This window comes from Quercus lobata, chromosome 12 (assembly GCF_001633185.2).
Source record: "Quercus lobata isolate SW786 chromosome 12, ValleyOak3.0 Primary Assembly, whole genome shotgun sequence".
Classification (NCBI taxonomy): Eukaryota; Viridiplantae; Streptophyta; class Magnoliopsida; order Fagales; family Fagaceae; genus Quercus; species Quercus lobata.
Window position 1 is genome coordinate 13376731 of NC_044915.1, and position 10390 is coordinate 13387120.

A 10390-nucleotide genomic window follows, 5' to 3' on the forward strand; every position below is an offset into this window, starting at 1 on the left:
TCACCGCAGTTTTTGGTTGCTGATGGTTGCAAGGAAACGTTTTTCTCGGCTTTGTTTGTTTATTTATTTTATTGTTTAGCTGTTGGGTTTAGGATCTTCTGTTCAAAGCATTTTGGTTGATTGCCATTTGTTTTGGTTTTTAGGTAGTTTCTATTTTTTGGGTTACATGTTTTGCAAAAGAATCCCATTATTCCATTCCATTTTGGTTAGTAATGAACAGTCTATAATGAGGAAACCATTTCATTCTTTTTCGGGTTGTTTTGAATCTTTTGATTGTCCATTGATGATTCAGAATCTTGCCTCCAATATTTTGTTGCAGGCATACGCATTGATTCTTTTTTCTCAGGAAAACAAATTTTTTTTTAATTGATTGGGCCACGGATTGGGCCACTATTAAGGGCTAAAGATTAGGTCATGAAGTGGCCTAGCTGAGCGGGGCCCGTGGGGCCCGGCAAGGACGGGTCCGGGCCCCGGGAAAAAAATCCGTTTAGTAAACGGGCCGGGTTTAGGCTGCAGGTTAAGACCCGCGGGTCGGGTCCGGGTATGGAAAACCCGGCTTGAACCCGACCCGTTGCCATTCCTAGATGTAGAAAATGTGAGCTCCCAAAGGGTGCTAGAGAAGGCTGGGTTCCAGAGGGAAGGTGTTCTAAGGAAGTATATGATTTTGAAGGGGAAAACTAGAGACCTGGTGATGTTTAGTCTTCTTTCTTCTTATCCCAAGAGCTGACTATTTGTTCAAAGTTTTTGTTTTTTTTTTAATTTGTATGTGATTTATGAATCTTAAGCCACCCACTAGCAAAAAACATTGATTAAAGTTCTATTCAAATGCTTTGAATGTTCTCTCTTGTCATATAAAACATTCTTGAGATTATAAAAAATTGTATCCATAGCATATAATATATATATATATATATATTTAAAATGTTATTCATACTACAATCTTTCTATAAGATAGCAGCAGATTAATCATAAACATAGAAAATTAGTTCAATGCCAGGCTATCTAGCATATAAAATTTGTACTAGTTGAAGTACAGGATACATTTACCATATAATAAAATGCACATATAATTGAGGATTTAATTTAATTGAGGAATCATGTGTTTATGGTATTACACTGTATGATGGCACCTAACTTAGCTCTCTTGGCCTCCCTCTACCCTTCTTCAAAAGGGGAATATCAATGCTTTCTACAGATCTGAAAGGGGAATATCAATCTATTTTACCATGATCATCACCAAAGTTAATAAATTTTTCTTTAGTAACTGAAATGGATATAAAAGACTTTCCAGCTATTTCAAATTTATTAATAATTGATTTATATATTGATACAACTTATGCAGCTTTTGTTTTTGGACAGCTCTCTTTTGGTTTATGCTTGCAATATTTAATGATTGGACTGTCATCAATATATTGCAGGTGAACTTCTGTTTTCTTACATTCTCTACACTGCTTTAAACAACTGAAAAGCAAGCTTGTGGCTGTATGGCACAGGTTTGTCGATATAAACATATGGCTATTTATTGAATAGGTTACATGTCCACAACTGTTATTTTACCATTAATTAATAAAAGTAACGGACAAGAGTTTTCTTAATGTCCTAGCAAGACTATGCCTGGCATCATGTGATCAAAAATACAACTTAATTAAGCAATTGCTAGGAATGCTCACAAGCAATTTCTTTAAGGCTTGTGAGTAATAGTATTGAAATATACTTTTGGTTCCTAAACCTATCACCAAAATGTCATGTTCATTTTCAATGAATCTTTTGCATCAAGTTATTCCTTGTATCTTTCAATATCAATCGTTTTATCATGTGGAATGAGTGAAATTGTTGATATATCCCTTTCTTATTGAAAAATATTGTTGAAATGTTTAACCTTAAGAAAATTATAAATTTATTAGTTAAACACAACAAATAAAAATTGTATACACACACACACACATATATATACATGCCACAAAAGATAAATTAAACCAAATGAACACTGAATAGTCAAACGTAATTTACAATTTATATATATATATATATATATAGAGAGAGAGAGAGAGAGAGAGAGAGAGAGAGAGAGAGAGAGAGAGAGAGAGAGAACTATAAGATTTAAGATTTATAGGAAAGGGTATATGAAAGGCTTCTCTTCACACAAAAAAAAAATAATTGCTAATAAATTAAGCAATCACTCATCCATACAACAATCAAAACACTATAAATTACAAAACAAAGCAACTTCAAAAATACACACCAAAAATATCATAAAAATACACTCTTCACAATCACAAAAATGAGCATGCAACATGAATTACCAACAGAATTATTGCTCGAAATATTTTCCAATGTTGGAAGACAATTGCCAAAATTTGTGGGCAACATCAAAATGAGGTATACAAATTTAAATTCACATCTTATGTTTGTTACTTTCACATGAACTCCCCACTTTTTCTCTACTAATCACAATCTACCACGTCCAAAATTGTGGTACAAAATATTGTAGTCATATATTTTCTCTTTTTATTAACTTTATACTATGAAGTCATGCACAATTCTAGAGTCATTGTTATTGTAAGGACGCGTTTGGATCTTAGGCCCAAGGTATGATTGGATCCAAGCCCAATACAATGAATTTGTAGAGAATGGATTGGAAAATTAGGTTCTAATGAATAGAGCAATGGTTAGAATGGGGTTTAAAGGATAATCAAACAGAAATTGACTAGATTTCTCAAAGTAAACTGGTCCTCCGCACAATCTAAGGAGGTATGTTCTAATATATATTGATTAGAAATAGTTACAAATATGGTTCAAGTTGCTACAGTGCTTTCTCCTCCAAATTTCTGATCGATTCTCCATGGAGGGTTTCTTACATTATATAGTTCCCTTTTGATGATCTTGACCCTACACTTGTTAATCATTTAAACCACCACTTGAGTGCTTGTCCCATCGGACACCATCTCAAGCCTTCTGTGAGTTGAGGTAGCCAAGGTAGGACTGTTTTAGGGGTCTTTTCCACATTAATGCAGCCAGAAAGTTAGCTGCAAAGTATTCAATGCAGTGGTAGTAGCTTTCCCTTAGATATTTCTAAGTTCCTATCCCTCTTGTATGTTTGTGATGAACGTCCCTATCACTGAAACTTCCTAGAAATTCACCTTGAACATTATGATATACATTTGACCTTAGCTTGGCTTATCCGAGAAGACAATCCTCCTTGGACCACCTTTCTCAACCTTTCCACTTGCACGTTACTTATGGAACTCTAAATTTAACATCCTCACTACTACTTATTCTTTCTCGAACCAATCAATGTCCTCGGCCAAAGCCCAAGGCCCAATATACAATCTTGGGCCTTTATCCCTACAGTTATATTTTTGAAAGAAATTTTTTTTTAGCTTCATCAATCCAATATTGCAATTGTAATGATAATAATGTTCATGTTAATCCTTAGTGTAGGGACTAAAATTGGGTTGGACCCCAAAGTAGGATTGAGTTCTAGCCCAAGTGGCCCAAATAATAAATTTGTAAAGCGTGGATGAAAGAACTAGATCTATTTTGGAAGAAAAAACAGTTCAATTTGGTAATTTAAGACTGATGGATACAAGTAGGATGAGAAAATCTCTCCTTGGAGTAAACCCAGGAATTTATATTAAACTGTCTTGTTGAGCCGTAAGATTTCACAAGAGTTCGTAGTCTCATTCTTTAATTGCGTGATTTTTTTTTTGATCCCCCTCTTTTAGTACATCTTCCCATGTTATATATTACAATCTTGGTGTCATCCTTACCGCACACATGTAGGTCAGATTAGGGGAACTCCTTCCTGTCTCATCCAGCATCTCCCAGAACCATCAACCAGTAGCTGTAAGGCTGCTTGATCACTGTTCAGGCATCACTTCCACATTAATGCGGCCAGAGAGTTGGTTGAGAGGTATTTAATGCAGAGGTAGTAACTTTTGAAGATATTTGTTTAACTTTCTTTTCTTACCCTTTGTCCAATGTCCAACCCTTAGTTGTGATGTAACTCCGAAGTAAGTTCGTGATGATATGGCACTCATATCGACCTCGGACAAATGTTGCCGAGAAGGCTTTTGTCCTCGAACGCTTATTGGGCCTATCTCATATTGCCTTTACTCCTCTCTTTGTTCTATTCTCCTCACAATCTTATTTGGGCCTCCTCGGATGGTCTAACGTCCTCGGATCGGGCTATAGGCCCAGTTAATATTGCCTTAACAATACTTCCTAGTTAACTGGCCCCCACACTTTGTATATGATTATTGTCATGTTTTGTCACCAGTTGATTTTTTTTTAACACATTAGTTTCTTAATATGTGTTTTCGTTTTTAAAAAGCAGCTGCAAGCGATTCAATCGGCTAACCAAAAAGAAAAAAGTTTTTCACCACATCAATCTAGCTGGACTGCTCCAAAATCCTTTATTCCTTCAAAACAATGACGAAAAACTCATTCATCAATGCTTTAGGGTTGGGAACAAACAAGCACTATTTTGGGTTGGAGCTCACAAATATTTTGTACAAGATCAAACTAAAGCGGGAAAAGAAATCATTCTTTAAGCAAACATAGAAGGAGACAAAAATGCAAAGTATGGACTGGCAATTGCGTTGTTATGCTAATCAAATGATGAGGAAATATAACTACTATTATCAATTCTAAACCAACTAGATGGAAAACAATTGCTGCAAAACTATCGACAAATCCTTCAACATACAACTTTTGGAACAAACACATTTCGCATCCTAAAAAGCCAAGCATGCAAGAAAAATGGAGTGGGTCATTGGGATTGTGAATGCCCTTACCCTTATGGAAATGAAGAATTACATATAACATGTAAAATGTGCTCAATTGACTTGGAAACATACAAATTAGCCAACCGAGTTTGGTAGAAATTATGTTCCCAAAAAAAGAATACAATAAAATTTCCTCATCCTATTCATAATACTAATCTCTATCTTCAAAATAATAGATCTTTTTTTCTTTTTCTTTAAAAAAAAAAAAAAAAAAAGACTTACAAGGACTTAATTACAGTCCTCTAAAGTTATTACCTAGCATGACTCTAACTTGAAATTTATAAAATCCTATCTATCTATTTTGAAGTGAATTAAATTTTACTAACTTAGGAAGTCGGTTGATTAACTCTGGAATGACTACAAGGCTGAGTATGGCAACTAAGGGCTATGGTTAAGAGCCTGATCCTTTGTACTCCAATGACTGCTTTTAATAACATTATGTAATAAACAAATTTGCAAGTATATATGCAAGATATAAATCATTATTTACGCTCATTTGTTACCTTATATTAGGTACTAAAATTCTAGACTCAAATAGTATGGTGTAATTTAGGATTCCAGTATTTATAGCTTAAGGCATCATTGCCAGAACTTTCTGCATCTAATTCCAAGACCAAAACCTCCTATCATCATGAATCCTATAATATATTGGTCATACATATATAATGCAACTTAAGTAGTAAATATTCAAAATAATAACACTATCATAAAAAATAAAATAAAAAATTATCATGCACAACGCGCAGCTTCGTGACTAGTCTATATATATATATATATATAACCGAAGCTTTTAGAGCTCCCACATTTTTCCACATCAGCATTATTTAAAAAAAAAAAGATTATTAAAAAAAAAAAAGTAAAACCCTTTTTCTGACCCAATAACTATTTCTCCAAAAACAAACCCGATAAAACCTATTTCTCTCCCTCAAACGCAAACGTATCTCTCTCTGTCATTCCCCCACTCCTCTTCTACCTGTGGCTCTGCTACCCCAGACAAATTCTATTCTACAAAAAAACAAAACCGCCGCATCCAAAAAAAAAAAACACAGAGCCGCGAAACGCCGAGACAGAGATAGCAATTTGATTTTGAGGGTCCTTCACCATTCTCTTTGATTTTCGGGCTGTGGCCTACTTCCTCTCAAAAGGTAATTCTCCTCCACCCATAAACACCGCTGCTGATGGGTTCCTACTCTTTCTCTGATAAAAAAAATTCCTCCACCGATGGGTTCCCATTCTTTCTTTGATTTTTTGTTATTCGTTTTCAAAATTTATAATTTCAGTTGGCTTTGGTTCTAGATTTAAATTCAGAAATTAGGGCTTAGAAAATAGGATTCTGATGCGATTGATTAAATGTTTTCGTTTATATATATATATATATATATATATTTTTTTTTTTAATTCATCTCTTTGGATTTAAATCATTCAGTTTCTTTGCAGAGATGAAGTGGAATACTCTAATTTCATCACAGCAAAGGTATTAATTTCATTTTCTAATATTCTCTTCAATTATGGTTTGTTGTCAAGTTAGGAATTTTAGTTCATACCCCTTTTCCTCTCTAAACGGGCATAATCCAAAGAACCCAACGACATCGCAAATTGTCTTCTGGAACAAATCGATCTTCCTTTTATTCAAAACATACAAAGTCTTCCATATGTTATTCAAAATCCAATTTTGTTTGACAAATTCACCAGCTTTCTTGCTTTTTCTCTCTGTAATTCTCTATTTCTCATGTTTTTGCTGGTATAATGGTTGAGAGAATGATGTAAGAATCGGTATCCTTTGTGAAAATAAGCCAACCCTAAGTGTTTGACAAAATGACCCAGAGAAATTAGAATCAATGAAAATTAAAGGTTTGGTAAAAATTTTATGTCTGTTTTGTTAAAATCCTCCCCATCACCCTAAGTGTTTGACAGAATGTCTCAATGAAATTGAAATCTTTTTTTTTCTTACCATGTTGTAATAATGAAATTCATTCTCATTTAAAGTTGCTGCAAAATATGTTTGTATGGCATTGTTACCGTATTGTTGGAATTAGAGATAAGTCAGACTTCATCTATTTGTTTTTTCCATACTCTATTCCTGTTTTATGGAGGACTTTTGGATTGAACTTTCAGCTTTAGCACATGATTTTTGTAGCAATCATCAAATGTTTTTTTTATAGCCCAATTTAATAGGTGTCTCTTTTCTTATCTTTGGGTTGCTACTGACGGCTATAATAAATTTTTGGACTTGGATATGTGACTTTTTGTTAGAATAATACACTTATTGGTATTTGATGCAAGTTTCCTAAAGTTTAGGACTTTTGGATTGAACTTTCAGCTTTAGCTCGTGATTTTTGTAGCAATCATCAAATGTTTTTTTTATAGCCCAATTTAATAGGTGTCTCTTTTCTTATCTTTGGGTTGCTACTGACAGCTATAATAAATTTTTGGACTTGGATATGTGACTTTTTGTTAGAATAATACACTTATTGGCATTTGATGCAAGTTTCCTAAAATTTATGTTGGTTGCAACTTGGGTTCTTATTGTTGTTAATTGTTCTGCTGATAGGTAGCACTTTGATTTTCTTGGAAGGATTGCAAAAATATGTCTTTAACTTAATGGAATTCCCTGTGGGATGTAATGATAGTGTTGGGCAGTTAGGGAAACAACACTTTTGAAATTTAAAAGGGGTATGAACTAAAATTTAAAGAATTTTTTCTTTTAAAAATTCTGTCATACTCTACATTGTTATACTTATCCCTTTTTCATCGCAGGTGAATTTTAGTTCTTTTAAACTTAATCATGTCACTTTAATTTTCAAGTTTTGTTTTCCCTCTTATCTGTTCTGTTATTCGTAAGGGGGAGTGAAATTGAGGAATTCTGTCAATTTGATCTACTTTTGGTTTTTTGGGTTGCTATGGTTGAATGGTTGGCCTTTGGTTCAACGCCCTTAAAAAGGGGTTTTTAGCAAATTTTTAATTGTGTAGTTTTGGTATTTGATGTCCTCCACCGTAAGAATTCTCAGTTTATGCTCTATTTGTATTAACATGAGACCTTTATTATTATTATTATTTTTTTTTTGGGGGATTTAATTAAAGTTTCTAGGTTATCTCAAGCTTTGGTTTCATGTTTAGTCTCTATTTATTTTGTATTTTAGTTTGACCGAATCTTCTTTAATAGTAGCATCTTGATTTTTGAGGGGTTTTATTTGATTCTTTGTTTGGTTGTAGACCCCAGCTTCTTTTCCAATTTCCTCCTTTAGTAACCCACGGATTATTTTCTGCTTTCTGTTATGCACAGCGAAAGACCAAATCTATATAGTTTAGAAGCTGTCTGCAAATCCCAGCAATAGTAAAGTGAAAAGGTAGAGCTATTTAAGATAGAAATTATGAGAAAATTTTACTAATGATAGAAGATTTTTTGTTATGATTATTTAATGCAAATTGTTGGTATGGGTTGCAGGGAAAAGAAAGCTATGAGTAATGGATATAGACATGAGTTATTAAAACACTAAACAATTGTATCTTTTTGGTGGTTTGCTATTGGTAATTCTTTTCTTCACAATCATGCTATTGTTTTCTGTTTTTAATTTTTAATTTTTATAATAACAAACATTTATAACTAAGGCATTGAAATATTTTGTGCACACCATGTGTTTGAGAAAATGCCTTGCTTACTCTTGCATTAGTTTGTAGCCACTTTATGGTTTGTGCATCTTGGTTTTAATAGATACTGGTTATTGACTACTTTTTGTTATGTATCAATCATAAGTTATGATGATACAAAAAATATTCTGTTTGTACCCAACGATCGGAAAAAAATATGTTTTGCCAAGTCATTAAAGGATGAAGAAACTCTTAGATGTCAGTTCTGCTAAATAGCCAATGTACTTAATCAGTAGATTTGATTTCAATTGCCAGATTTTCAATTGATATAGAAATAATGGAATGATGGATTGTTGTTCTTTTCAAATTTTTTTTATAATGAAAGCCTTATGGTCAAAGCGCAGTTTGTCAACGTTACTTTCAACTTTCAAGCATTCAAATTTAGATAGGTGCTTGGTAGAACTTTGTTTCTAAGGTATTTAATTCAATGCATTGAATAGTCTTTTTTCTTATTTTCTGCCAAATAATGCAGTGGCTTGGTATTCAAACTAATATTTTCAATGCTTCGTTCTTTGCTCTCTTTTTATTTTGAAAATTTTTTTCCTGGGCTGAATGAGTTGTCCTCTATTAAGGTTACAACTGAGACATTATATAGCACTTACATCAATTCAAATGCCTACGTAAAGCTTTACATGAATCATTCTTCTTTTTTCCTTGCTTTAGCCTCTTTTTCTATTTGCTAAGATAGAGTAAATTTGTGGTTTGTTGACAGTACTTGCTACATGCAATGAGAATTACTATAGTTCACAATCGAATGAGTTTTACCATAGTTAACAAATGAGTTTCTTTTGGAACATCTGACTCCTCCTGCCAACAGTTTGAAGCCATGTCATATCATGTACAACAATGAAGATGACAATGGGAGAGATATTTTCCAAAGATTATATTGAAATTTTATTGTTTAATAGATTGTGCTGATTTTTTTTTTCGACCCAATTCTTTTTATGTAAATAATTATATTAGAGGGTACTTGTGTCTGTTTTGTATTCTATATTTGATTGAATTGTAGTTTAGATGAGTCTTTGGGTTTGGAACAGGATATGGAGTTCATACATAACCCATTTTGGTCCTTAATTGTATTGTGGAAAAATTTATTGCAGAGAGATGATTAGAGTCAAAATAATTATGCTGCTACGACAATTCTTATAATTCTTTTCAATTAGAGTATGAAATTGAAATTTTGAAATTTTTTTGCCTGTTCGTTGTTGGTGCTTCTAACTATTGGAAAATTTCATTTATTGTTGTTTTCGTTATCAACCTGTTCTACTGCCAGGCTTACCAAAAAACACTTTTTAAAGTTTTTTTTTTTTTTTCAATTTATTGGAAATATTGATTAATTCTTAAGATTTAATTCTTCATTTTATTTTAAACTTAAGTTTGATTTCTATTTTTCATTAAGTAATTTAATGTTTCATCTTTATACAAAATAGTTTTCCCGTGCATCACACGGGTTAGCGACTAGTTATTTATAAATTACAATGCAATCATTTATGAAAAGGGAACTCGATAATGCATTTTTGATACGTGCATCTAGCAAAACTATTTTGTTTAAAATTTTTTAATGAGTCAAGTTATTTGTTTTGGATAAAATTGATTAATTGGACTTCATTTTTTTGAGCTTGTTAATTTTATTTTAAATTTTAAATCTATGAATTTTTTAAGATGTTTATGAGGATCAATGATGTCGTTAAGAAATGGTCAAATGTAATTTTGTTAAACTAAATTGTTAAAATATATATTAGTATTAAAAAAAAAGGGGGCGTTGGGGATTGCCCCCAAAGTCAATGACCAGCTTGCCTCACAGACAACATGAAGACAATGCCAACTTGGGCACTGAAACTTGGATTTTCGTGAAACATAAAACGCTGGATTTTCGTTTTTGGGTAAGATAAAACGTCGAATTTGTTGACATTGTTGTTGAGTGGAGGCCGCTGTTTTATTATGTCCATTCCATC

At 32.8% G+C, this 10390-nt stretch overlaps 1 long non-coding RNA gene across 1 annotated transcript; it reads left to right on the plus strand.

Moving 5' to 3' along the window:
• The first annotated feature begins 5911 nt into the window (after positions 1-5911).
• On the plus strand, positions 5912-8115 carry LOC115970030. The gene is made up of 3 exons (XR_004087105.1): positions 5912-5932; positions 6225-6261; positions 8001-8115. It is a non-coding gene; the product is annotated as an uncharacterized LOC115970030 (long non-coding RNA).
• Positions 8116-10390: the final 2275 nt, after the last annotated feature.